Genomic DNA, 25,226 nt, shown 5'->3' with positions numbered 1-25,226 from the left:
TGCCCCAGGGCCGTCAGGGGAGTGAGGCAGATGAGGGCCTGGGAACGTGCGTTCTGGGAGGGGTGAGGGTTGGGGGCCACCAAGGCAGCATTGGGTAGCTCTACGTGGAGCTCCAAGGGAGCTCACAGACTCATCACAAAGGACCGAGGAGGGCACCTTTGAGGGAGAGCTCATGCCTAGAAGGATCCAGCCATGAGGATGTGGTGGAAGACTGTCCAGGCATGGAGAACGTCATGTGTAAACGTCCTGGGGCCAGAATGAACTTGGTATGCTTGGACAGTCTAAAGCAAAAAGGTCAGCGAATAGAAGTGTGGTGGGCAGGGGCCACACAGGGTCAGAGGGTGCTCGGGGCATGGTATGCATTTAGGATTTTATTTGTGCGTGTCGCCGTGTTCCCTGGGTGTGGCCTGGCACCCGGCACATCGTTGGTGCTCTGGTTGGTGTTCCGTAATATCGGTAAGCGAGACGAGGCTCAGACTGGTGGGGTCGTGGTGGTGAGAAGGGCCGCGAGCCTGGGCTCAGCAGAGGGTCTTCTGCACTGTTGTGAGACGTCCTGGCCCTGCCGTCCCTTCCCCCTGGGCTTTGCTCCTGCCGGCTGTTACAGCCTGGGGTTAGAGAGCCACTGTGCCGCAGCCTCCCGTCCGCGACAGCCGTGGTCTGGCAGAAGTGCTCAGCGTAGGGAGTCGCCGTCAATTCTGGGTGCAGATCTGGCTTCTCTGCACTTGCGGCGAGAATGTGGACCTGAAAACAAGGACAGCGTCTATCTTTCCCTCCAGAGGCGCTGCGTTGATGCTGCAGCTGCATGGGCCTGGCTCTGTTTGTAGGTTAAGCTTTTAAATCATCGCCCCTTAATTGGTGTTGGTGCCGCTTCACCTTGTCTGAGGACAGGGGGCTGTGCAGGGACTCTGGGGACAGGAGAGAGGTCGCGGGTGATAGGATTTAAATTGTGTTTAAGCAGCCTCGTCCCTTCTGGCTGTGTTTAGAAAAGAGTTTTTCATTGTTAACCCTCCTTCCACTGATTCATCATCGTAAAACGCTTCTACGTTTAGACGGTCATCTCTGGACAGACACCTGGTTACAGTGGGTTCTGAGCAGCCTGGCCTGCCTGTGTGGGGACAGACCGCTAGCCTGGGGGTTAGGCATCTGCTGTTCTCCTGTCATTACATTCCTGAGTGTTTGGAGCGACCCCTGGCTTGTCATTTTAACGCTCTGTGCCTTGGATGAGCACTTGTAAAACTGTGGATATACTGCTGGCTGGTGGTGTAGGGGCTTGGAGCTGCAGGGACATTGGACAGACAAGATGGAGGTGGATTTATGTTTGTGAAATGTTGGGGCACCTCTAGGCAACACTTCGAACCCATGGGGGTGGGCACCCAGTCCGCACTTCAGGCAGCGGGCCCTTCGGTAGCATCTGTCGGAACGCTGCAAGCGACCTGTGGAGGATCTGAAGCCAGCCTCCCAAGTTGAGGGAGGAACGCGGGTGCCGCCAGACGTGCCGAGGGACCGGCGAGATTTGTCCACCTTCGTGGACTGTAGAGAACCAGTGATAGGATTTATCCCGGGGCTTGGCGTTCTGAGGTGCGAGAGGAGGAACTGAGGAAACTGTGCCCTCAGTTATTTGGAGAGGGGGGCACAGAGTCCTGTGAGCCGACGGCATCTGGCGTCGTTGGAGCGAGAATTTAGCGGGAGGGCATTATGGCGGTTAGTGGTGCAGCAGCCAAGTGGTCAGCTCGGCCTCTAAGAACTAGCAGGGCTTCTCCTAGCTATTCTCCCAGTCCTTTGGTCGTGGGCATGGGGGTTGGAAAAATGCATAGGTCCAGGGGAGAGAGACGGGAGGACAGCATAGGAGGGGAGGACTTCCTACAGCAAGACAACTCACCCTTTGGACATCAGGCATTCTCTCTCTTACATTTTTTTTTGGGTGGGGGGGTTTCTTCATCGGCCGAGGAGGAAAAGAGCTGTAAAATGAGCGGGTTTCTTTGCGTGCTCAGGAGATTTATTTTCCTTTTCACCCCTTGTTCCTCCTCCTTCGTTTCACCCACATACAGCACAGAACTTTTGCAGCAACAAGGATTCAGTTGTAGCCTGGCTCTCTGGGCGGGATCTCTTGCAGCGGGTCATAACTTGTCATTAATAACGGCTTGCTCAGGGCACAGCCCTGTCTTCCCAGCTGTGTGTCTGCCCTGCCCTGGTGCCTGTGGGACACTGAGTGTGCCCTGGGGGAGGGGGCGGAGGGCGCCTGGTCCCTGGATCCCCCTGGATCCAGTCTCAGCCCTCCTTCCTGCTGTGTCCTCGCACAGGTGCCCTTCCAAGACCTTGTCACCTCAGTCGGCGAGGTGGAGACAGGAACAGGGCCTGCTTCACGGGGCTGTTACCAGGATTAGGTGAGGTGTTGCCTCTTAACCCTTTGCCCATCGGTAAAAGTGTTCCGGACATTGTGTGTGTGCAGGGGGGCGGGGTGTGTGTGTGTGCGCGTGTGTGTGCTCGCACCTTAATTCAGCTGCTGGAAAGTTGTTTTATGTCTGCAGCTAGAGACACGTACGCGTGTGCACACAGGTGCCGACATGTGCATGCCTCTTTCCTTCTTCCTGGCCAAAAAAGGCGTACACGGCAAATTTCGTTAGAAATGCAAAGTTGTTTTGTGGAGGTCAGCACGTTTTCTTCCATGCCAGGGAGCCACGTTGTTTCACCTGGGAAGGTGCCGGCAGAGGTGCAGGTGGAGGCCCCCAGCTGGGTCCTGGTTTCCGCGCTCTTCTTTCCCGTGCCGGACGCACAGCCCCTTCGAACCCGGCACACAGGCGTGCTTAGGGTTCATATTTTAAGAGCTGTCTCATCTGATGACCAGCCCTAATTACTGAATTTCACATATGAAAAATCTGCAGGGTGAAGGACTTTGCCTGTTGATTGCACTCACATTGCTGCATTAAAGTGAAATCTCAGGACTGCAGTAGCCTCAGACCGGCTGCTGTCACCTTCTCTCTTCTCGTCCTGGTCCTTCTCCCCTGGGTCTTCGTCGGTTTTCCTTGCAGCTTGTGTCTTTCATCCTTTTACCCCCCTTCCCCCGCCCAGCCTGGGTGCTGCGCCCCACTCCCCCCAATTCACACTGTAGACCAGTGGTTTTCAATCTGGCCACGTGTTAGGAACAACTAGGGAGATTTTAAAAATACAGATGCCTAGAACCTACCCCAGGCCAGTTAAATCAGAACATCGGCTCTTGGGCTGAAGCGTGTTTTTAAAAACTCATGGAGTCCAGGGACTTCCCTGGTGGCCCAGTGGTTAAGACTCCGCCCTTCCACTGCAAGGGGCATGGATTCGATCCTTGGTTGGGGAACTAAGATCCCGCATGCCACTCGGCCAGAGGGGGGAAGAAGAAAACGCATGGAGTCCTCACATATATATTTGGTCTATTTTGTAGGGCTTTGAGCTTGAGTTTGGTCTTTCTTTTGGAAGACTTGGGTGCTTGCTTTTATATTCAGGGATGAATATTGATGGGCATACAGTGAAGTGCCCGTTGGATTACGGAGTGGTGCTCTTGTCATAAGCATGTATTCAGGAGGCTCTGAGAAGCTTACTGTTTACAGTAAAAGTAACGAACAACAGATATGAAAACGACAGTTTGGAGCTTAAAGAAACGACAGCTTCCTTACTGGACTGAATGAATATCCGGAGTGGCTTGAGGTGTTCGGTAGTCGAGCAATCTTGGATTCTGTTTTCCTATCTTACTTTAATCTGGGGTTGCTTTGTTTTCGTTGTTGTTTGCAGGGGGAGGTATGACCCCGTGTGTGAGGGTCAGTGGCCACGTGGATGTAATTCTCAAGGAAAACTCTGGATCAGGTACCAGCTGATTGGAAGGAAGCACTGGGAACTTTCTCATGATTAGAGGACTCTGGTCATTAGTGTCCTGCGAGCCACTCAGGGAAATGAACAGAGCCATCCCTTCCAGCCTGACCTGGAATCGGTGGGTGACGCGCAGCGCCCCGCACGGCACCCCGTCTGCTCTCCCCATAGCCCTGCATGTGCCCCCTTGAGTGAAAGTGGAGGCTGTCCAGCAGGGTCCTTTGCCCAGTAGCCGAGACCCTCGCTCGGGAAGGATCAGGTGGTGCGGGCTGGATGTGAGGGGGCGTGTGGGGTACCCGCCCTTCCGAGGTTTCTGACATCCCTGGACTTGGGCTCATTCCTCTGTTGGAGGATAATAAACCGCACAGAATTTACAAATGGCGAGGTAGGTTTTCCAGGGGGAAGTTGGAGTTCTTTGTCTGTTTTCTTTACTTCTGTCTGTACCATTGTGTGTGTGTAACACATTTGTAGAAACAGTCGAGGCTTACGTGATTATTTTCTTCAAAAGACTTCTCTTTACCCACTGGTCCGTTTTCCAGTGGGTAAAGAGAGGCCAGCGAGCTGTTTCAGACAGAACTTAAAGAGAGAATCACCCTGGGTCTCTGGGTTTCATAGGTTTGGAAACTAGATGGTATTAGTTCATCTAGAAGGTTATCAATCAAAGCCCAGGGTTTCCATGAACCAGTATTGTAAAATGTTGGTAAATAAGGATTCTGGGTCATGAATTGCTGATGGGAGCGGAGCCTGGGGGAGAGGGCTCCGGGGTGCGTGTGCTCAGGGAACCCGCGCCGCTGGGCGAGCAGCTGTTCTCCTAGGCATGTTTCCCCTCCCTCTGTGGAAGCTGGATCAGCCTTCATTCTGGGGATGTTTCCGTGCATAGAATCAATACCCTCTCCCTAGGGTGCTGATGGAGATTCATTTTTCAAAAACCCAGTGCGTAGCTTGTTAAACTGTTGTCTCAGCTCCAAATCCTTCTAGGCTCCCCTCTGTGCCGCCGGAGCTAGGACTCTGCACAGCACGTCTGTGCCCTCCGGGACGGGCGGCGGTCCAAGCACCAGCCGGGCGGGTAGGCAGGGGAAGGGTCTTGGTCCCTCCTCTCTGTTCCCCCGCTCCGGAGCAGCCCCCGGGGACACGCCTCCCCCTTAGCTGCCCCGGAGAACCCGCTGTGCCCTCCTCCCAGCACAGAAAGAAACAGCCTCATCGCCGTCCTAGAGACCCCAGCGCCAGCTGAGCAGACCCCCTTCTCGGGGCAGCTCAGGCCCTCCTCCCTCTGCGTTTGTAAGGCTCACTGATTCCACGTCTTCCCTTGGTTCCCTCCAGCCCGGGGTGGTGGCTGCTTCCTGCACTTGCTGCCCGCCTGATGCCTTGGAGTTTTCCTCGTGCCCTTTCAGTTACCTAGTTAACAGCTTGATACCGAGTTAACGATTGACGGTGAAGCCTCTGTTTAAAAGCTTGTCCGTTGTCTGAATTCTAGAAATCGGATCCTGTCGGACGCATCTGGCATTCTTCTTAACATTCTTCAGTAAGCAGTCAGCAGAACTATTTCCCAAATGCATTATGGTTAGATTACAGCCTACCTTACATTCCTTGGGTGTTTTGCTTCAGTTCTTCTTTGCGATTAGAGTGAGCTGTTTCCTGGAAAGACGGCCACAGATGGCTCGCATCATTCATTCTGTGGGTTCTCTTTGGCTTTATTTTTGGAGGGTGACGTCGTACCACCTTATCTCCCACTTCTGTGTCTGTTACGGGACAGCTCTGAAATTTCCTTCCACTTCTAGATGGTGGCTGTTGTGTACTTAAGCTACGTATACTTCTAAAAAGATTTGAGGCACTTTATGGGAAAAAAACATATTATGTGTAAACACAGATTCATTAGAACAAGAGTTCAAAGATCTAGGGCCGGCCTTGTGGTAGAGGCATAGAGTTGGTGGGTGGGCTGGGATGAGCCGCGCTCCAGGTGGCGCCTGGGAGCCCAGCGGGAACCACGGCCAGGACAGTGGTAGCAGCTGGACTGAGCGTTGCTGCTGCAGGAGTTGTAGGCCGTTACGCTTTGCAAGCCACGAAGCACGTGGAGCCTCAAGGAAAACAAGTTTTTCAAAGTCTACCGAAATCTGCCTTCAGTGGTGGCTATTACAGAGGTGGGTTTGAACCCCAGACGGCAAAGCGGGAAGCAGCATCAATACTAGGTGTAAGCCCTACCGCTAATAAAGGAAAAATACGAGATGCTCATCGATGAGTTGTGCTTTTAAATCGCCCAGACAAGGGAGGATCTCCTTATATAGCAGCCAGAATCAGTGACGCTAAAGATTTACTAGACGGTCAAGCTCATGAGTGAAGTAAATGTATGATGAATTTTGAGTTCTTATTCATTTATGTATAGGAGTACCAGCTTTTTATAATAAAATAAAACTACAAATTTTAAAAATGATTTAGCACAAGCTAAGTCAAAGCCTTGGTATAAATTTGTTTAAATTTGAGGATTTTAAACTGGATTGTAGAATATTTATAGGTTAATACTCAAGAATTACGGATAAATGCATACCAAAAAAAAATCTAGGGCCATATGATGGGGGAGAGGGGTAGGGCAGGCAGAAAAAGGAGAAGAAGAAAAGAAGAGGATGGAGAAGAAAGGAGTGTCTCCCTGGGCAGGTCCTGGGGGTGTTCCTGTCCGTGTTGAGTCTGGTACTCAGCGTAGCCCTCGGGAGAAGGTTGTTGTGGTCCCCGTTGACAGAGCAGGAGCCCGGGCCCCAGAGAGCTGGCCGAGCAGGACTGTGTACACATGCCTCTCAGCGGGCCTGCACCCAGGAGACCAGGGCCGGTTCTTCAGTGCAACGCGAACTTGTATCTTGGTAGCCGAAGCACATGGGAACCGTGGTGGCTGCATAGCTTTCATTTTCTAACAAAATAAAGCATTTCTTGTGAACAATGAACATTTTCTTAGCCCTCATACTTGATAAGAATCTCGTAGACTTTAATTAAGATCAGTGAACATCCTAATGGCGTTGGGGAAAAAAATACCAAACACCAGATGGAGAGATGCAGACGTGGCCATTTATTTAAATCAGTACCTATACTGATTTAATAAAATCAGTATTTTATGTTATGTATGGTTTACCACAATTTTTTTAAATTTTTAAATATTTTTAAAAAGAAAATGAAAAAAGGTAAGGAAATCTACTTGGTTCACTGAAAACTAATAATCTCAATATGATAAAAATAAAGAACTCCTTATCAGCTGAGCCGAGGCCGGGAGCGTCGGGTCATTGTCGTGTGAAGGCAGGTCTGTGGAGGGGAGATGGTGCCTCTGTCAGTGGCCAGACCCGCAGCTCTGACCTGGTCAAGGGCAACGTGGGCTGCGTCCCTCAGCCTCCATGTCACTTCACTCCTCACAGGCAGCAAAGCGTGTTGCTAAGAGGGCAGGCTTTTGAGAAGTGGGTTTGAATCCACCCTGCACCATTTATTGGCCACGTGAGGTGTTTCATCTCTCTAACCTTAGCTTCTCCAGTTATTAAATGGGGGCGATCATAGCGTTACGGTTCTTTGGATCGAAATACATGTGCTTTTCCCGAAACATCTGGAGAGTTTATGTTCAAAGGAATATATCTGGTAGAACTAAAAACTATCAGAAGAGACATAAACAGTCAGAGCCCGACAATTTGGGGAGGAGCGATAAAGATGGGGCGGGCGGGGGCTGACCCTGAGTGTGGTTAGCTGCCTGGTACGTGTTATTCCCGCTTCTTAGACGGGAAACAGGCTGAGACATGCAGAATCTAACCCTGCGTCCGGTGTGCTTGCAGCCCCCTTCGTGGTGGCGCGGATTAAATAAAGAGATGCAGGTACGGCTCTCGGGCTGGAGCCCCTCGCAGAGTCCATGGTCCCTGGGTTTTCATGGTGACCTACGCCGGCGCCTCTGTTCAAGCTGCTCTGGCTTCTGAATCGCCCCTCCGCCTCTGGTTCCAGGGGTTGGGTAGAGCCTGGCTCTTCCCCAGGCCCCCAGCCGGCGGGGAGCTGCTGCAGCAGGTGGCCCCCGGGTCTGTGGCTGCCCTTGCTGCCCTGGATGGGCTTACAGTGTGACCCCTGCAGCGGCGAATGAAAAGCAGCGCTCACTGCAAGCAGGGCCAGCGCCCGCGTGCTCTTTAAAGCTGTGTGTATGCGCGTGTGCACGTGTGTGCGCGCGTGCGCGTGTGTGTGCGCGCGTGAGCGCATTTAGTCCTTATGAGACTGCGAGGTGGTGCTGTCATCCCCAGGTTGTGGATGAAGTGTCCGCCGGGTGGAGAAGGCTGTATGGGCTGCCTTGGCACTCGCGTGGACGTGGTGGGGTTGGAGCCCACCCGTGCCGGCCCCGGATCGACCCTCTCCGCTGCGCTCTGCCTGGCGCCCACTCAGACCAGCCGCCCACTCAGACCAGCCGCCCGCTGAGAGAGCTCTGGGGGAAAGTGGCCTGCGGGACACGGCCACGCCAGTGCCTGTGGTGGCAGAGGCCGTCCGGCCCTGTCCCAGCAGCCCCCTCTCCCCCCCGCCTGTGCGCTCTGCCCGCCGCTTCCCCATCCACCAGCCTTCTGGTGGCTTCCTTGCCCAGTGGCTGCGGGTGCGGGGGGGCGGGAGGTGGTGTGACCCCAGGCTGGCGCGGCCCCGCCGTGAGAGGCCTGGCAGCCGCCCTTTGCTCTCCTGGAGCCCAGCCGCCGGCCTTGAGCTGTCCAGGCTGCTGCACCAGAGAAGGGAGCCTCCGAGCTGCCCTGGGGCGAGAGGGGCCCCGGGAGGATGGAGCAGAGGCTCCGCCCCCGCCAGGTGCCACCCGAGGAGGACAGGGTGGCCCCAGGGCCCTGAGAGGCAGGAAACCGCGGCGTTTCCTCGCAGTAGAGTGGCACGCACCGTGCAGAGCGAGGACCCTGCTCAGCCTTGTGTCAGAAGGAGTGTTCGCTGGAGTGACTTCTCACTGAGCCGTGCCAGCTCCTGCCCCGCTGGCTTTCCGTTTTAAGAAGAACTACACACCAACTACATCTGTGGAGTCTTCTCATTCTAGGACCTGCCAATTTAGGTTGAGCCGTGGTAGAAAATTATCCCCTTTAAGAAGATTTTAATTACTGAACCAAACATATTAAAAACGCACTTATGTGTGATATTTATGACTAAAGAACTCCTTATCAGTGCAGATCAGTCATTTGCTTCAGTGATTTCATCGTGATGTTTGTTAATATGAGGATCTTGTCAACGTGAATCCCGAGCGGCAGGTAACTGAGAGAAGGGTTGGCTGCTGACTGCTGTGGGCGGGGATGGGGCTCACTCCCCTCCTCCGGCCCTCCCTCCCTCCGTCCCTCCCTCCCTCCCTCTTGCTCACCAGGACCTCTGAAATGTTTCTGCCTTTGACCCTCATCTAATTTGAAGTTTTTTTAATCTATTAGGCAAAGTCCTTCTTAATTCCCAATTAATTCCATTTTTCCAGCCTTCCCTGGTAATCCTTAGCAGCCTGGGGGTGCCGGGCTGGGAACTGCTGCCCCTGTTGAGTCTCCTTAATATCCCTTCTCTTCTCAAAGCTAGACTCGGTTTGGTCTGAAGTATGTACAATCACAGAATCAAAGAGATTTGAAACCTCGAAGGCATTTTTTCTTTTTGGGTCTAATTCATGCAGAGGTCCTCCAGTTCAGTGAAGACTTCCCTTCAGCAGCAGATGGTAAACAGATTCTGTGGGATGAGTAATTCTTTCATTTCTGTCTGAATGGTTTGTTTAGAAGCAAACAGAATGATTCCCTTTTCTCATTAAATATGTTATGAGAACATCAGGATCATACTGAGTTACTGTCCAAAGCTGCGTCTGGGAAGGGGGGAAGGAAAGTAACCAAAAATGAAAGGGCTCGTCTGGCATTTCCAGCTCAGACCCAGGATCACGGGAGACCTTACACACCAAACTCTTAATTTAATGAACCATTGATCCAAATTGTTAAAACACTGTGTACTTGCTCAGGAGATACTTTCTCTTTTTTTTTTTGGCTGAATTAGGTCTTTGTTGCTGCGTGCAGGCTTTCTCTAGTTTCGGCGAGCGGAGGCTACTCGTGGTGCACGGGCTTCTCATCGCGGTGGCTTCTTTTGTTGTGGAGCACGGGCTCTAGGCGCGCAGGCTTCAGTAGTTGTGGCATGTGGGCTGTAGAGCGGAGACTCAGTACTTGTGGCGCACAGGCTTAGTTGCTCAGCGGCATGTGGGATCTTCCCGGACCAGGGCTCGAACCCATGTCCCCTGTATTGGCAGGCGGATTCTTAACCACTGCGCTGCCAGGGAAGCCCCGAGATACAATTTTTATCGTATTGAGATTATCAGTTTTCCGTGAACCAAGTAGATTTCCTTGCCTTTTTTCATTTTCTTTTTAAAAATATTTAAAAATTTACAAAAGTTGTGGTAAAACATACGTAACATAAAATATTCCTTAACTGTTCTTAAGCGTGCAGTTCGGTGGCATTAAGTAGGTTCACGTTATTGCTGCAGCCATCACTACCATCCGTCTCCAGAACTTTCTCATCTTGTAAAACTGAAACTCTGTCCCCGTTAAACACTAACTCCACATCCCACCCCGGCCCCTGGGAACCACCACTGTACTTTTTGTTCCTATGAATTTGACTATTAAAGGGACCTCGTATGAGTGGAATCATAGAATATTTGTCCTTTTGTGATTGGTATATTACTTCACTTAGCATAACGTCTTCAAGGTTTATCCACGTTGTAGCATGTGTTAGAATTTCCTTTTTAAGGTTGAATAATATTTCACTGTATGTATCCACTCATCCGTTGGTGGACAGTTGGCGTAGTTCCGCCTTCTGGCTATTGTGAATATTGCTGTTTCTTATATTTTAACATGAAAATGAAACATCATAGTTTAATGTCTGCTTGATATCAGCAAAGTTTAGAATATCTTTTTAATAGTGGAAAGTTACAGTAACATTACCAAATGTACATTGTGTCACTAATATTTAACTGGCTGGCAATTTTGGGCAGGTTTTACATTTCTGAGTCGTTAGGTTTGGCATCGATAAAACAGATAATGATACTAATTCTACTAAGGTTTCAGGGGTACAAATGAGTTGATATGTATGAGTGTATCATGTAAAAAGAAGTACATAATTCTTAGTAGTTAATACCAGAAGAAATTCTGAATCTTCTTGTTTGTATTCTGGTGAGCAGATGTTCATAGTAGAGATTTGGAATAACTTCCTTCTTCCAGAAACTTCAAACCCTTACACTCACTCTTTTTAGCACAGACTTGAACTGCATGGGGGTAGTTCGTGGGATTGGGAGGTTTGGAGGCCTATCTGGAGGCAATGTAGGTTCTGTCGAGTCAGCCCCCGCCGAATCAGACTTCTTTCTTCCCCGTCACTTGGTCTGTCTGCTTTTATCCAGTGTGCGGCCCCTCCTGTGAGACAGCATCTCTTTAGACTTCGTGGGCGTGAGTTGTGAGTTGTGTAGCTTGTGGATTTGCCGGGGTGTTTCCAGGAATCTGCTTCCTGAGCCCAAGGTGAGGCAGGGCGGTGGGCGGGGTAGCTTTCACTCCATAATGGGGCTGCAGTTCTAGCTGAGCTGGTGTCTAGACCCAGTCATTAAGCGAGTCCACCCGCGCCGCCCTGGCTCAGATGCTCCCGGCTGTGCCGAATCACTTCCTCGTCTGAGCCCTCGCCGCAGCCATCCTCTGACCACGTGCTTGTTGCTTGCTTTCTGAGAAGAGTTGCGCTACTGTTGCCCGTATCCACCGGTGGTTGTTCTCTGATGCGGGTGTTTCCGTGGAGCGCAGGCGGCCACCGTGTGCTTCCGGGACGGGGGCGGGGTGGGGGTGGTGGGGGAGGGAAGGGGGCTGCCCTGGGCTGCAGCAGTGTCGGTGCCCCTGCCTGGCTCACCCGTTTCCTCACCCCTGTCGGCAGGAGTGGGGGCACCCAGGCTGTCTGCCATCCTCGGGAACCAGCCCGGGGCACCCGGGGCCGGGGGAGGGTACGTGGCTGGGGCCCGGGGTTGGGGCCGCCGTCCTTGGGAGTCTCGGGTCGTCAAGAGGCTAGTGCGTTCATTGCTGCGAGTTTCTCGAAATCATTAACACCCCAGTGTGTTTCCGGAACCTTCAGCGAGTCCACACAGCTCTGGCTTGGCCCCGGGAGGGCTTTCCTCCACCGTCTGAGCTCTGACGCCCAGGAGGTGCCGGCTGGAACCGGGCTGGAGGCGCTGCGGCCGCCCAGGGCTCAGCAGAGGGTGCTCGGCTGAATGACATTCTGGCCTTTGTTCCTCGAAGGAGATGTTTTCTTCCTTGTGTTGTGACGGCTGCCAGGGGGGCTCCCCCCAGTCATGTCCTGGAGTCCCCGTGCCTTGGGGCCCTGCAGATGGCCTTGCGCACCCAGGCCCGAGGGCCCGGCCCTCCCCTTGGGCCTGGCCCCTGTAGGAGGGGCCAGTCTGGTTCCCGGCTCTTCTCGGCTTCTGTCCCTTCCAGGGTCTGAGGCGTCCGACCCCCAGGAGCTGCCATACCCGTGGCGTCACCAGTCCTGCACGAGTGAAGACTTAGCGCCTTCCCCGCCACCAGGCCCGCAGCTCCTCGAGGGCAGGCCTGTGGTTGTCTGCTGGCTCGTCCCAGCTGCCCACACGGTCCATGGAGAAGAGCAAGGGGTTCAGTGTCTTGTTTGTTCAATGACCGATTTAAAAAATGAAGGATTGAGTCCTGGAAGTAGTTTCAATTTGCTACGATTCCAGGCCGCTTGCCCCATCGCTCTGTGCCTCAGGTTTCTAAATTCTGAGGTGTGGCTAATACACCTCAGATGGTTCCACAGGGCACGGGAGCGGCTTCCTTGTTGTGCACCTACTGTGCGCCTCGTGCTGTGCACAGTGGAGCCGCCCAGCGCTCCTTTTCACCATCAACGGTCCTGTGAGGCCTAGGTATTACGGACCCAATTCTGCAAATGAGCAGCTATAGGTGCTGAATAACTTACTCAAGGTCACACGCTCTTTCGGCAGAGATGTGTTCCAACGATGAAAATGCAGGGCCGCCTCACTCCACAGCCTGTGTATGTGTATGTATACACACATGTACGTACGTATGTATAGCTACACGCTCAAGTGTCTGGGGGAAATATACATGGACACACAAACCTACACACACACACACCCACGTAGGACACACTTAGGAAGTGTGGGAGGGAAATATACACATATCTATATACACGCGTGTGTACATCCATCCACACACGTGTATGTAGATGTGTGTAGATGTATATTCCCCTGACAATTCCTAAGTGTGTTGTACACATACGTGTATGTGTGTATATATGTGTGCGTGTATGTGTGTATATGTGTATACGTGTGTATGTATATATAATCCACCTCTCCGCTTCCTAAACATGTCACGCCAGGGGTGCCTCCTTGTAATTCCGGCTTTTGCAGTAAATGTTAAATAAGCATCTTCCCCCCGCCCTCTACCCCTGCCCGTTCTTTCCTCCCTGGGAGGGGCTGGGACCCTCGGGCCTTGTGGTCAGCTCCGTCAGGGCTGCCAGGGGGCTGGCCGCTCTCACCCACGCCCTCCCCACTCCCAAGTACGTCAGGTGCCAGCATGTGTTTATTGAACTGAAATTCTTAAGCCTGCAGAATATACTCCCGGTCTGTCAAGACAGATACAAACAACGTGCCTTTTTTAGACTACTTAAAGGCTTCTTGACATGATCCTGATGGTGTTTTAACAAGTTTTCAGGTCCTGGTCAGCTAAGCTCAGGACCAGGAATAAATGTTTAATAAACAACGTAAGGGCGATGGAAAAATAAATGTGTCATAAGTGGGACTGTGAGTTCTGTAAATCTGTGATGGGCTGTTGTTCCTGCTGTTTTTTGTATGTGATGATTCCTGTTCTGATACTTTCCTCTCTTCCCACATGAAACTCTATAATGTGGACCCCTTTCCTGGTCCTTTGGAGCAGGGTGGCCTGGGGCCGAGGATCGAAGTCCGTAGCAGAGATTTGGGGGACAACTTCCTTATCTCCCGTTCTGCCCCTTTGCCAAACAGAAGTGCAAAGAGTGGATGGAATGAGATGCTGCCTCCTGAGATGAGCTCTCCCCGGTGGTTCCCGATGCTTGCTTGGTTGGCAAGGCACAGTTCGCCCTTCCCCTGAGCCGTCTTCATTGTGTGAAAGTGCAAAGACAAGTTGTCTGTCCGAGGAGCTAATCTTAAGTGCTAGTACGTTTTAAGGGCTTACAAGGCTCAAAACTTTTTGCTTCTCTTAGAAGAATCTCTTTTTCTCCTGAAAAACAGGCTCGACTCTTCCTTTTAAAGTCAGGAAAGGGGAGATGAGCTGAAGCCCCTTTGGGGACAGGTATGTTTTGTTTACTGTTGAGTCTCCGGAGCCCGACTGGTCCCCGGCACAGTGGGCACCCCCAACCGTTGGTGGGAGGTCGGATTTTCCATGCTGTAAACGCAGGAGCGAAGAAGCATCATGAAGGGAGCACCTGCTTGAGACGTAACTGCGGCTTCACAACAAATGCAGCAGTTTTGGTCTCAAGAGTGAAGTTGTGTCTCTCTGGAATTATAAGCCTAAATCGTTGACTTCCTGTTTTAGAATTCCCAGTTTATTTTCTGGAAGAGTTTGCAGCAGATGTGGTTCTATGGAGAAGGTTTATACCTCAGGGGTTCCAGTTTGGGGTCTTTGAAGTATTCGTATTTGCAAAAGCCAGGTAGAAGTTGCTTATTGATCTGACGTGAGGCCGCACGGGCTTTGTGACAACTGCCTCTGCGTCTGGGTAGAATGACATGTACTTAGTGTGATAACTGAGGACAGCTTGTTTTCCCCCCAAGAGAGACAGAGCAAACTAAGGCACTCCCAGTTTTTTCCCTAGGCATTGATGGAAACAGATTCCATAGGGGAAATAACAAAGAGAGTGTTGGGTAGTGGAGAGTGAAAACATCCAGCTGCTGTGACAGTGGAACTCCAAGGGACTCTGTCTTTGGGGGGGGGCGGGGGGGGCCACAGGAGGAGCATGGACAAGGTGTCATCTGAGGACTCCCTCTGGGGCTGGAAGAAGTGACATTTTGCTTCGATGGGTCTCACTGAGGCTGAGACCGGCATCTGTTGGTCTTCCTGAGATGGTGTTTAGAGCACGACGCTTCAGGGATTCTCATAATCCTAGTCATTTGCTTTGCAGAATTTTTAACAGCTTCAACTTCCTCCGGGGTGAGGCTGTCCGGAAAAACAGTTGCTTGAAAGAGCCATTTACGGAGGTAGAGAGACAGCTGTGGTCCTTTTTCCTTTAATAATCTTTCCTTAGGTTTCACGGAGGCCAAAATCCCCTTAATAGATTTTAATAACATTCGTGGAATCTCGGTTTGCGCAGCAGAGACCCTTAGTGTGGCTTTTACTCTCTCCACTGCTGTTTACTTTGTATCCGTGAGCGACCCTGCTTTTGTGCGAAGGTGACTTATCTTTATTCAGCAAGAATTGGCGCAGAGGTGAGCGTGGAGATGCTCTCCCGCATCCGCGGTCTTTCCTCCAGGACAAGAGTCCACCGCCGCGACCACGTTTCCATCCTCAGCCCCGGGGTTGGGAAGAAATGCCAGTCGGCTCTCCTGCTCGGTTTGAGGCAGGTGTCGGTGAGCTACAAGGCTGCCTGCATCAGTGGGGCTCTCCGAGGACGCATTTCTACTTCCAGGAAAGAGCTCCCTGCAGGATTTTGTGTGTGGCTCTAAGGAAAGGAGTTGGTGGCTTTTAAAAACACCAAAACCCAAAAAACACGTAATTATCGTGTCGGCCCTGTTGCAGTTAACCCTGCTTTTGGCCTCAATTCTGGAATGAGTCAGCCGATGTAGACGAACCCTTTATCAGGTCACGGGTTGTTATTTATTCTTTCCCTTCCCCTAGTCATTTACTTGGCGAGTGATGACCTGACCTTCCCCGAGTCACGATTCCCTCCTCCAGCAGAGTTCGCTGCTCAGAGTGGAGGCGCTTACCCCCCAAAGCCACGGGCTTGGTGTCGTGAATTAACTGATTCAGCCGCTGCTCCCTGTACACCCACTGTGCTGAGCGCGCACCCTGCCCCTGCTCAGTAACTAGCGGCCTTTTCCCTCTGACTCCCGAACCTCCTTAAGCTCCTCGTATTCCCTCAGGATGTAGGATGTTGGACCTGCACAGACTGCGGGCTCTGGGACTGGAAGGGGCAGCTGGAGCCGGGCGGGGGCCTCTCTCCTCACCCCCCGACCCCCGGTGTCTCCTCCACTCCTTTCTCCAGAGCTTAATGGAACCACTATCTAAAAAGGCTGAAATCCTATTTTCTGGGGGATTTGGGCATAGACAGCCCTGCAATCCTTTCCTATCATGGTAAAATAGGTTATCAGAAGCAGCTGGTGGGCCTCAGAGAGCAGTGGCTGTCGCTGTAGCCTGATCGTCAGGTATTCAGCCCCCTGGCTCTCTAGACCCAGAAATGGGAAGCTTTAAAACCCCTGCCTAGTTGGATGCCTTGAGTTATAAAATAAGTGAGATGTGCTGAGTGAGGGCGGGAGGAGGGAGACGGGTGGCCGGAGCTGCGTCGTGCTCGCTGCCCACGGAGGCTCTCCTTTCTTAATAGGCTTCAGAAATCCTGGAGTGCATAATTCACCAGCCACGGAGTCCCACCCGTGTCCCCGTTGCTCAAAATGCAAATGAACTTTGCCGAGCTGGGAAAAAGGAGCTGCGCGCCTGTTCTTTCTCTAGGTCTCGGGAGGTGCTGGCGAATGTGCTTTGAGCATTGATTGGAGCCTGTGATTACTGGTCTTTGCTGCTCGCCGAGCTAATAAAGGGGCAGAAGGCGGCCGCTGTAACGGCGCCTGGGGCTTTGCCAGGCTGAGTCACAGCCAACTTAGGGAAAGGCTGCCGAGCACGCCTCCAGCCCCCCGTTCTAATTGGAGGTCTGCAGCGGCACACTCAGAAGATGAATCAGAATCGGGGAAAGTGTGCAGGAGAGACGAGCCGGGAGTGAGGTGTGGGAGGACCACAGAGCGTGCGGGGTTGGATCCCCACGTCTGTTCTGGTGGGCCTTTCTTCACCAAAGGGGTGTCCTGATGCCGGAGGCCAGGGGGCGAAGGGGGCTCTGGTGGGCAGACCCCTCCTGTTGGCTTTTCTGGGCTCTGTGCACTGACGGGCACAGGGCGCCGTAGGCACAGACACCTTGCACGTTCTCAGCCCAGGGCATGGCAGTGGGCGGGGCATGAGAGGGCTGGCTGGTGGGTGGCAGGAACCCTCTACCGTCTACCCCTTCCAGAGCGTAGCGTGTCCCTAGCCCAGATCCACTGAATGAGAACCTCCATGAGGGACAGGGAGCCTGGAATTCAAACAAGGTCCAGGGTTATTGAAGAGCGGCCCCTGCTGGACGCCACCTCTCCATGGGCTCAAACTGGCCTTGGACGTTGCGCAGTCAGGACCAGACCCTGAGCTCTAGGGCCCCCGGGATTCTCCTCGCACCGTGCCTCATTGATTTGAAAATGCACTTCTTCCCACTCACATTTTCACATCTCTGGAATCAGGTTGCGTCTTGTCATGGATGGTGCCTCATGGTTTGCTGGCTAACGTTTTTCCTCCTGAGCGTTAGGTGAAGTTAACGGCCCTGCAGCTGGTGGGTCTTGGATCCGATGAGCTTTTTGCTGCCTCAGCTCTGGTGGGGACGTGGTCTCTCTCAGCCCCCTTGCCCTCGTGGCGGTCAGCGTGGATGAAGGTACACAGAGCAGCGTACAGAAGTGAGGGCTTCTGTGGTGCCGCTGCAGCACGGCTCTACAGGACACTCACCTGTATTTGCATCTGCTTCGGGGTTAGCGTCCTAGGGCTCGTGAGTACGATTTCCCCTCTTTTACACGTTGGGGTGTGGGCAGCAGACTCGTTTAGGATGGACAGCTGGTAAGTGACGGAGACCTAGCTCTGTCTGACGCCAGGTCCAGGCCTGTCACCCGTCAGCGCGCGCACTGTCTTTCCAGCCTCTCCCGCTCACCTTTCTTCTCAGCCCTGTCGGTGCCTCAGCGGCCGTCACAGCGGATGCAGTAGAGATGATTCATTTCTTTAGGTCAGTCTTCGAACCTGACTTCTCAGAGGCTGGTCTTGTGCGATAGTTGCGTATTAACCACGTGCCAACTCCATGCCAGCTTCTCCTGCTCAGGGCTGCGCACGCATGGTGACTGGGCATCGTCCTCTGTCTGCTGGGCTCTTGAGTGATAGCAGAGTTCTGGGTTCTCCCCATGGATGAGGCACGTACCTCTGGACAGCGCGTTTATTCCTCTCTGTGAGGTTAGCCATGCCTGTGGGGGAGGGGGGTTCCATCGCCCAGGGAGCTGCGGAGGAGGAGGGGCGCCAGCTGGAGATAACAGCACGGTGCCTGCTGCTGGGGGCTGCAGCATCCTTGGGGCCTGGGTGGGTCCCTGGACACCTGAGGCCCTGCGTCCCTACAGTCTGCTGAAACCAGTGGTCATTTGGCCACTGCCTTGAAACCCAACCACCCCTGGAGGTGCTGCAGTGCTTTTGTTTTGTGTTTGGCTTTAGTGCCTGTTCATTTCAGTTGACATCAAGGGCTTTTGGGGGGTTGAGGTGGGACAGGATGATGTAACAGGAATGAGTGACCGGTGAGCGTTTCCTGTGTGCCAGGCGTTCGTGAGAGGGCATCTGCTGATAACGCCTATGGCTGGTTTCTTCTGTCCTTGGTCCTCCTTTAACAGTCAGTCTTGCCGAGCACGTGCCAAGTCCTCGGACGGCAGGCGGGCCGCACGCGCTGGTGTCCCAGCACAGTGCCTCTGGCCCTCGGTGGTGGCCAACGAATGTTCTTCGGCTGACAGAACATGCTAGAGAGTCTTAGTGCTTCACATGTGAGGGTGATGCGCGGCCTGAGGGCGCCCCCACCAGGTGTGGCCGGAGCTGGGAGCAGCAGGAACAGCATGGGGGTGGCGGCCTGTTCAGTGGGGACCGGGAGCTGGTTCCAGAAGTGGTGGTGGAGAGTTCCGTGGGCTGCGAGCCCTGGTCCTGGGGAGGCGGCTCTTGAAAACTCTGCCCGCCACGCCTCTGCAGGCTGCTCGAGCCATTGTCCACTGATGACCTTTGATGTAAAGGACATTGTCTTTGGGAACCTCGTTGCACTGCGAAACTGCTGCTTGGCTCCTAGGCCTGGTCGGGTCCTAGTAGAGAGGATCTGATGATCAGTTAAATCATCCTCCCGGAGGGCGATCCAGAAAGCGTCCCCGGGTAGGGGCGGCGGGGCCTTCTCTAGTGGGCGGGGGGCGGGGCCTTCTCTAGTGGGTGCGGGGGGCGGCGGGGCCTTCTCTAGTGGGCGGGGGCGGCGGGGTCTTCTCTAGTGGGCGGGCTGCGCGGTTCCCAGGGAGGGGCCGGGTGTGTGTGTGTGGGGGCCTTGGAGGTCGGGGCGTTGGGTGCAGCAGGAGAGGCTGTGGAGGCAGAGGAGGCCGGCGGGGCTGATGGAGAGGTGGTAGCCGGGAGGAGTCGCAGAGGTGGGATTGGTCTGTGAAGCAGGCCCAACACCACCCCGGGCGAGCTGGAAAGAAGGGCCAGCAGCTGTGGGGTGGGGAGGGGAGGGGGCGCAGTTAGACCAGCAGGCCAGGAGCCCCGAAGGCAGGAGGCCGGCACGTTCATCTCATGAGTTTGCTACCCTCTGGGTCTTTGGACACGGTGTCCACGTGCCAGGCTTGTTTCTGATTCCTGCACTGGCATCACGGGTGTGGAAAGGACCCCGCGTGCAGCGTGTGGCACCGGCTGGTGGCCTTGCGGGCAGAGCTATGCAGGGACCAGCGCCCTCCCGCTCTGTGCCCGCCCGTGCCGGTGACCGCGACACCCTGACTCAGGGTGGAAGTGTTGGTCTAAGTTGGGTGGCCTCGGGCCCCACCTCGTCCCCCCCGCATCTGGCTTGCAGCTCTAGGTTCCGGTGCTGCAGGGCTTTCGGTTCTGTGGCCTCCTCCTTCACCCCCTCTTTCGCGTCTTCCTGTGCAGAAGGCTCATTTGGAGGAAGAAAGGTCTCTGTCTCTGAGGATGGGATGGAGACCGTTCTGGGCTGTCCTTGTCTGAGTCACAAACTCTGAGGGCCGGGGCGCCCCCCATGTCCCATGGGCCAGGACTTGTAAAGTGGCTGGAGCGTGGCTCCTTGGGGTGGGGGCCTGACCCTGCCGCCAGGTGCCCTCCCCCTCCTGGGAGATGCCAAGGCGCGTGAGAGGGTGGGTGCGTGAGTGATGGGAGCACGTGGGGCAGTGTGTTGTACACGGAAGTGACACGGTACGCTGCTCCCTGCTGCTGCCCACACGTTATTTATCTGTTTCTAACTTCTTTGCCTGAGCCCTGAGGGTCCCTCTCAGCTGTGCTTTCCTGGGTTTTATTTTTTCTCCAGCGGATCGGTCTGGGGACTTTTCTGGTTGAGGTGAGACTGGGAATGCGGGTGCATCGAGTGGGAGTTGAGAGGCTTTGGGCACCAGCCGACCTTCCTGGAGGGTAGCGGGGCTGCTGCAGTGGGTGAGGGAGCGGAGGTGCAGGATAGGACCATGCGTGCAGCACCTGCCCTTCCGGCCGAGCTCTGCACAGGCCAGGAGAGCAGGTTCCTGGGAGACCGTGGGACCTCGGGGGGGAAATTCACGCTCTTCTCTCCAAATGCAGGAAGCACCACTACCAGGCGAGCTCATAAAGGATGAGTCGAAGGCGTTGGTCATCCCTGACTTGTGGGAATGTGTGTGTGTGTGTGTGTGTGTGTGTGTGTGTGTACCTGTGTGTGTGTGTCTGTACCTGTGTGGAGGCACGTGTGTGTACCTATGTGTCTGTACCTGTGTGTGTGTGTACAGGTGGGTGTGTGCCCACGTATGTACGCTCCCAGGTGACTCTTCCCGGCTCAGTCTGACCATGATGCTCTCAGGTATTCAAAAGCAGCAACCCGAGAAAGCACTGCATCCTCAGGAAAGGAACCCAGGTAGGCTTTCTCTTGCCAGCTGAAATCACGAGGGCTTGTTTCAGAGTTTCAAGTTTTGATTTTCACTGCTTTAAATCCCAGACCCAGCACTTGGATGGAAACGAGTTTGCTGTTGTACCTTTTACTTTGATTAGCTTGTTGCACTGAATTAATTGTCAGGTTGCCTGAACCAGAACTTCTTAAAATGAAGACTGTATCACTCAGATAATTTATGTTAGATCGAAAATGGAAGATTGTGTCATTCAGGAAAGAGAAAAGTATCTTGAATACAGAATCTAGAGTTTAGGACCTGAAATCTGGGAGCAAAACGTTTATTGCCCTTTTCCTGTATCACCTGTGCGGAGGCCCCCAGATTCTCATACCAGCAGTCTCTTTGCTGTTCTTTGATTTCTGATGTATTTCCTTTAAAAAGATCTTCTTGGTTACAAGTAAAAGCAGCCTATTGAAGGCTAGCTTCAGCAGAGGAGGGAGTTTATCGTGTGGCTGTTAGGGTGTCTCATGGTACTGAGAGTAGGAGGGCTTTCTGGCCTCAGAGAGCCGGGTGAGAATACGGGCCTGGGAACAGCCCAGACCTTGGTGGCCACGCTGCGTGCCAGCTCCGCTCCTCCAGGCCTCCTGGCTGCTCTCTCCTCCCCCTGCAGAGGACCCCTACGTCTGCTCGTCCTGAGCTCGGCCCCCAGCCTAGGCGGACCTGCACTTCCCGGGAGGAGCCGACTGGCTTAGCTCGGCGTGGGCGCCCACTCCCGGTGCGTCTGGAGGGGTGTGTGGCGTGCCGTCTGCGCACGCGGGGCAGGTGCTTCACAGAGGAAAGAGGCAGTGCCTCAGGAGGTGCCGGGAGCCCCGCGTTTGAACGAGTGTCCGCAACGTCCAGGCGCTTTAGTTGTCCTGGAGTCTGAGGGTCAGGCAGCGCTCCGCCTCCATTTGTGGGTTGTGGGGTGGCCTCTGCTCTTGTGTGGATGGGAGGGCTAGGAGGGGACAGGAGGGAGGGGCGGGTGGGCTGAGAGGAAGCTCCATCGGCCTCCCTGAGCTGCAGGCCACCTTGTGTGGGCTCGCCCGGGAGCAATCAGCCCTCGAGGTCCAGGTCTGGGCTGTCAGCCGGGGCAAAAACCTAACACGGGACAGGTGTCTCTCCCAGGAAACAGTGTCTTCATGCACCTCCGCAATGCCAGTCACTGTGGTCTGCCCACGGCGTTTTGTATTTTTTTTGCGGTACGTGGGCCTCTCACTGTTGTGGCCTCTCCCGTTGCGGAACACAGGCTCCGGACGCGCGGGCTCAGCGGCCATGGCTCATGGGCCCAGCCGCTCCACGGCATGTGGGATCTTCCCAGACCGGGGCACGAACCCGTGTCCCCTGCATCGGCAGGTGGACTCTCAACCACTGTGCCACCAGGGAAGCCCTTTTTTTTTTTTTTTAAGGTTTTTTTTTGATGTGGACCAATTTTAAAGTCTTTATTGAATTTGTTACAATATTGCTTCTGTTTTCTATTTTGGCTTTTTGGCCGTGAGGCACGTGGGATCTTAGCTTCCCAACCAGGGATCAAACCCGAACCCCCTGCATGGGAAGTGCAGAGTCTTAACCACTGGATGGCCAGCAAAGTTCCCGCCCAGGGTTTTGTTGGGGTCTCTGATGACCGGGAGCGGGACAGGGCCCTGCAGAGACCACGCACATGCTCGTGTGTTCCCAAGCGCGAGGCTCTCCTCCAGCGCTGCTGGCCTCGCGGGAAGCTCTGCACCCACATGGCTTGGGCGGCAGCTGGACAGAGACCCACACGGTCCTTCCCCTGCCAGGCTTGAAAGCTGGGTGCGAGAAGGTTGCAGTGCGTGGGGCCCGGCGTCTGGCGGGAGGGAGCCCGAGAGCTGCAGGGTGGCCTGGCCTGGTCCCCTCGCGTGACGCCCAGGGCTCTGACGGGGGCTGCGACAGTCCAGCCTAGAGCCGGGGGGCCGGGGAGAGTGGGCCTCAGTTTTCGGTGTGCAGCTTCTTCCTCTCTCTCCTCCCTCGTTCAGCATCTAGTCTGCCCGGCCTCTGTGTCCAGTCTATACTCGGAGCCAAAGGGTGCAGCCTTGCTTGCCGGGAGCCGTTGGGAGGGGATGCGGGGGTCCCTCCCTCAAGGACAAGAAGCCTGCACAGAGCAGCTAGAGACCGTCTTGGGCAAGAGCTGAGCTCTTGTGAAGATGTAGAGAAGCATCCCAGGCAAAGTGCAGAAGAAGGGGCTGGGGACGGGGCCGGCTCATCGCTGAGTGCCGTCTGGGAGCTAGAGGTGCCCGTTGGGACTTTGCCCAGTGCAGACAGCGGTGGGGTTTCAGATGCTCCTCCGGTTGCCTTCAGAGCCCAGGGAGTGCTGGCAACTTCTTTGTGCCTGATGAGGTAGGTAAGAGTCCATGTTCTCCGAGAAGGAGATTCTGGGGGGAGGGGACTGGTGCCTCCAGGCTTGCGGGATGGGGCACTGATTGGGGAGGTGGGGCCTCTCTTCCCGTTGCTGCTGTGACTCATCGCCATGGCGAAGGGCTGGTTTCTTTTTTGCAGAGTAATGTTGACATGTGCTGTGCACCTGGCAGACAGGTGAGGCAGTGGACGAAGGACTTACTCTCTGTGCTTCTCTGTGCAGCACTTGACGTGACAGCACGAAGGCCATTGTGTTACAAGCCTTGGGTGTCAGGAGTCTCATTCTAAGGGAAACCCGTTTTGTCGTCTGTTTCCTTTAAGTTCAGAGCTGGCTTCCATTAGAGTTGGAGGTTCCCGTGCACTGAACTGCGTCCCTGGTAATCTGAGGTTTTTGAAATGGGCCACAGTGATTCCTTTTTGACCACATTGAACATCAGGTTTTCTGTTGAGTTTCCTGTTCTTTTCACACCTCATTCCAGTGGGAGGTTTAGTCATTCTTGCCCTTTCTCTGCGGTCACCTGGTAGCTTCAAGCTGTTACTTGTGAAGGAATTTTCCCAAGTGAATCCTCCTTGCTGAAACTCAGGAAGGCATGTGAGGTTAGTAAATTGACAGAGATTTTCCATGTTATTACCTCTTTAACTTTGAAAGAATTATTTTTGAGTGGTAGTGAGGTGGAGGGATTTCTTAGCCAGAGGAGGGTGAGTGGGCTTAAGCGGCAGCATGATGACCTCAACACTGGTGATGGGGTGGGAGGGGGACGGGCAGGAGTCCACTGAGCTGGTGGTCCTGGACCTGACAGTGAGCTGGCCTGCTGCGGTGGAGTGCGTGCCTGACCTGGGAAACGTGTCCTCAGCCCACCTTCATCTGGTCTAGAACACAGGATCGAGCTCTCGATCTCTGTGGTGAATGTGGTGTGGCATTAATAATAGCGGTAAGGACGGGCCACCATCTCCAGCCTGCAGGCTAGCCGTTGACAAGGGGCATTAGTCATGCATAGTGGCCAGTGCCACCATCTTCAGGGTCACCACAGTGACCTGCGGTATTTCAGTCATAAATAAGGCCAGTCACCCTATCGCGGAGTCCCAGCTTAACGGCTTGGGAGGAAGGGCCCTGCGTGACCAGGTTTTCCCTGCCCTCCCCAGCCTCAGCGTGGCCTCCCTTCCACCCTGTGAGGACCATGTCTTCGTTTGTTCAGGCTGCTGTGACACAACACTGCAGACCAGGTAAACAGCAGACATTGGTTTCTCAGATTCTGGGGGCTGGAAGGCTGAGCTCAGGCCAGCGGGGTGTGTTCTGTGGGGGGCCCTCTTGTGGGTTGCAGGCTTCTGTGTCCTCACAGGGGAGGGGACAGGACTCTTTCCTTTATAAGGACATTAGTCCCATTCGTGCCAGCTCCCCCCTCATGACCTGATCACCTCCCAAAGGCCCACCTCCTAACACATTGCGTGCTAGGCTTTCCACCTGTGAATCTGGGGACACAAACGTGCGGATGGCCGTGGGCAGGCTGGTGGTTCTCCTCTCGTGTCGCCCCTCCAGCCCTGCACTCAAGCCCCCTCTGTGAGGATGCCACCCCAGCCTGCAGTTCTGATCTTGCAGGACTTGCTCCAGATCTCACCTCCTCTGGGTGGACCTTGCTCTTAGCCCAGCCTGGTTTTAAAAAAAAAAAAACGTCTTATGGAGAAGTTCCAATAGACGTAAGTAGACAGAATGGTATTATGAACCCCACGCACCGCACCTGTTACCCTGCTGCAATCACCAACAGCCTGTGGTCACTCCTGCCCGCCCCCAGGTCCACCCCAGGCAGACCCCAGAAATGATTTTTTCATCCGTAAATATTTTAGTATGTATCTCTCAAATATAAGGACTCTTTAAAAAACCTAATAATGCTGTAGATCATACCGCCAAAATGAACAGATTCCTTAGTATCATCAAATATTCGATTATTGTTCACATTTCCAGTTGGTTCATACATGTCATAAATTTATCTTATAGTTTTTCCTTAATTCGAAATTCGGATAGAGAGGGAGATTGGTTCAAGATGGAGTAGACGGATGTGCGCTCACTCCCTCTTGTGAGATCACTGGAATCACAGTTAAC

The 25,226-nt window shown here is 54.0% G+C and overlaps 1 protein-coding gene and 1 pseudogene across 2 annotated transcripts in view; both read left to right on the top strand.

Moving 5' to 3' along the window:
- The window catches only part of GALNT2 (polypeptide N-acetylgalactosaminyltransferase 2), a 180,155-nt gene that overhangs the window by 15,658 nt on the left and 139,271 nt on the right, over positions 1 to 25,226 (top strand). The window lies entirely within an intron of this gene.
- LOC141276768 (mitochondrial import inner membrane translocase subunit TIM14 pseudogene) lies at positions 1,696 to 7,815 on the top strand (annotated as a pseudogene).

Source organism: Tursiops truncatus, chromosome 16 (assembly GCF_011762595.2).
Source record: "Tursiops truncatus isolate mTurTru1 chromosome 16, mTurTru1.mat.Y, whole genome shotgun sequence".
Lineage (NCBI taxonomy): Eukaryota > Metazoa > Chordata > Mammalia > Artiodactyla > Delphinidae > Tursiops > Tursiops truncatus.
Note: the sequence above shows the minus strand (reverse complement) of the source record. Positions and strands in the feature narration are given on the sequence as shown.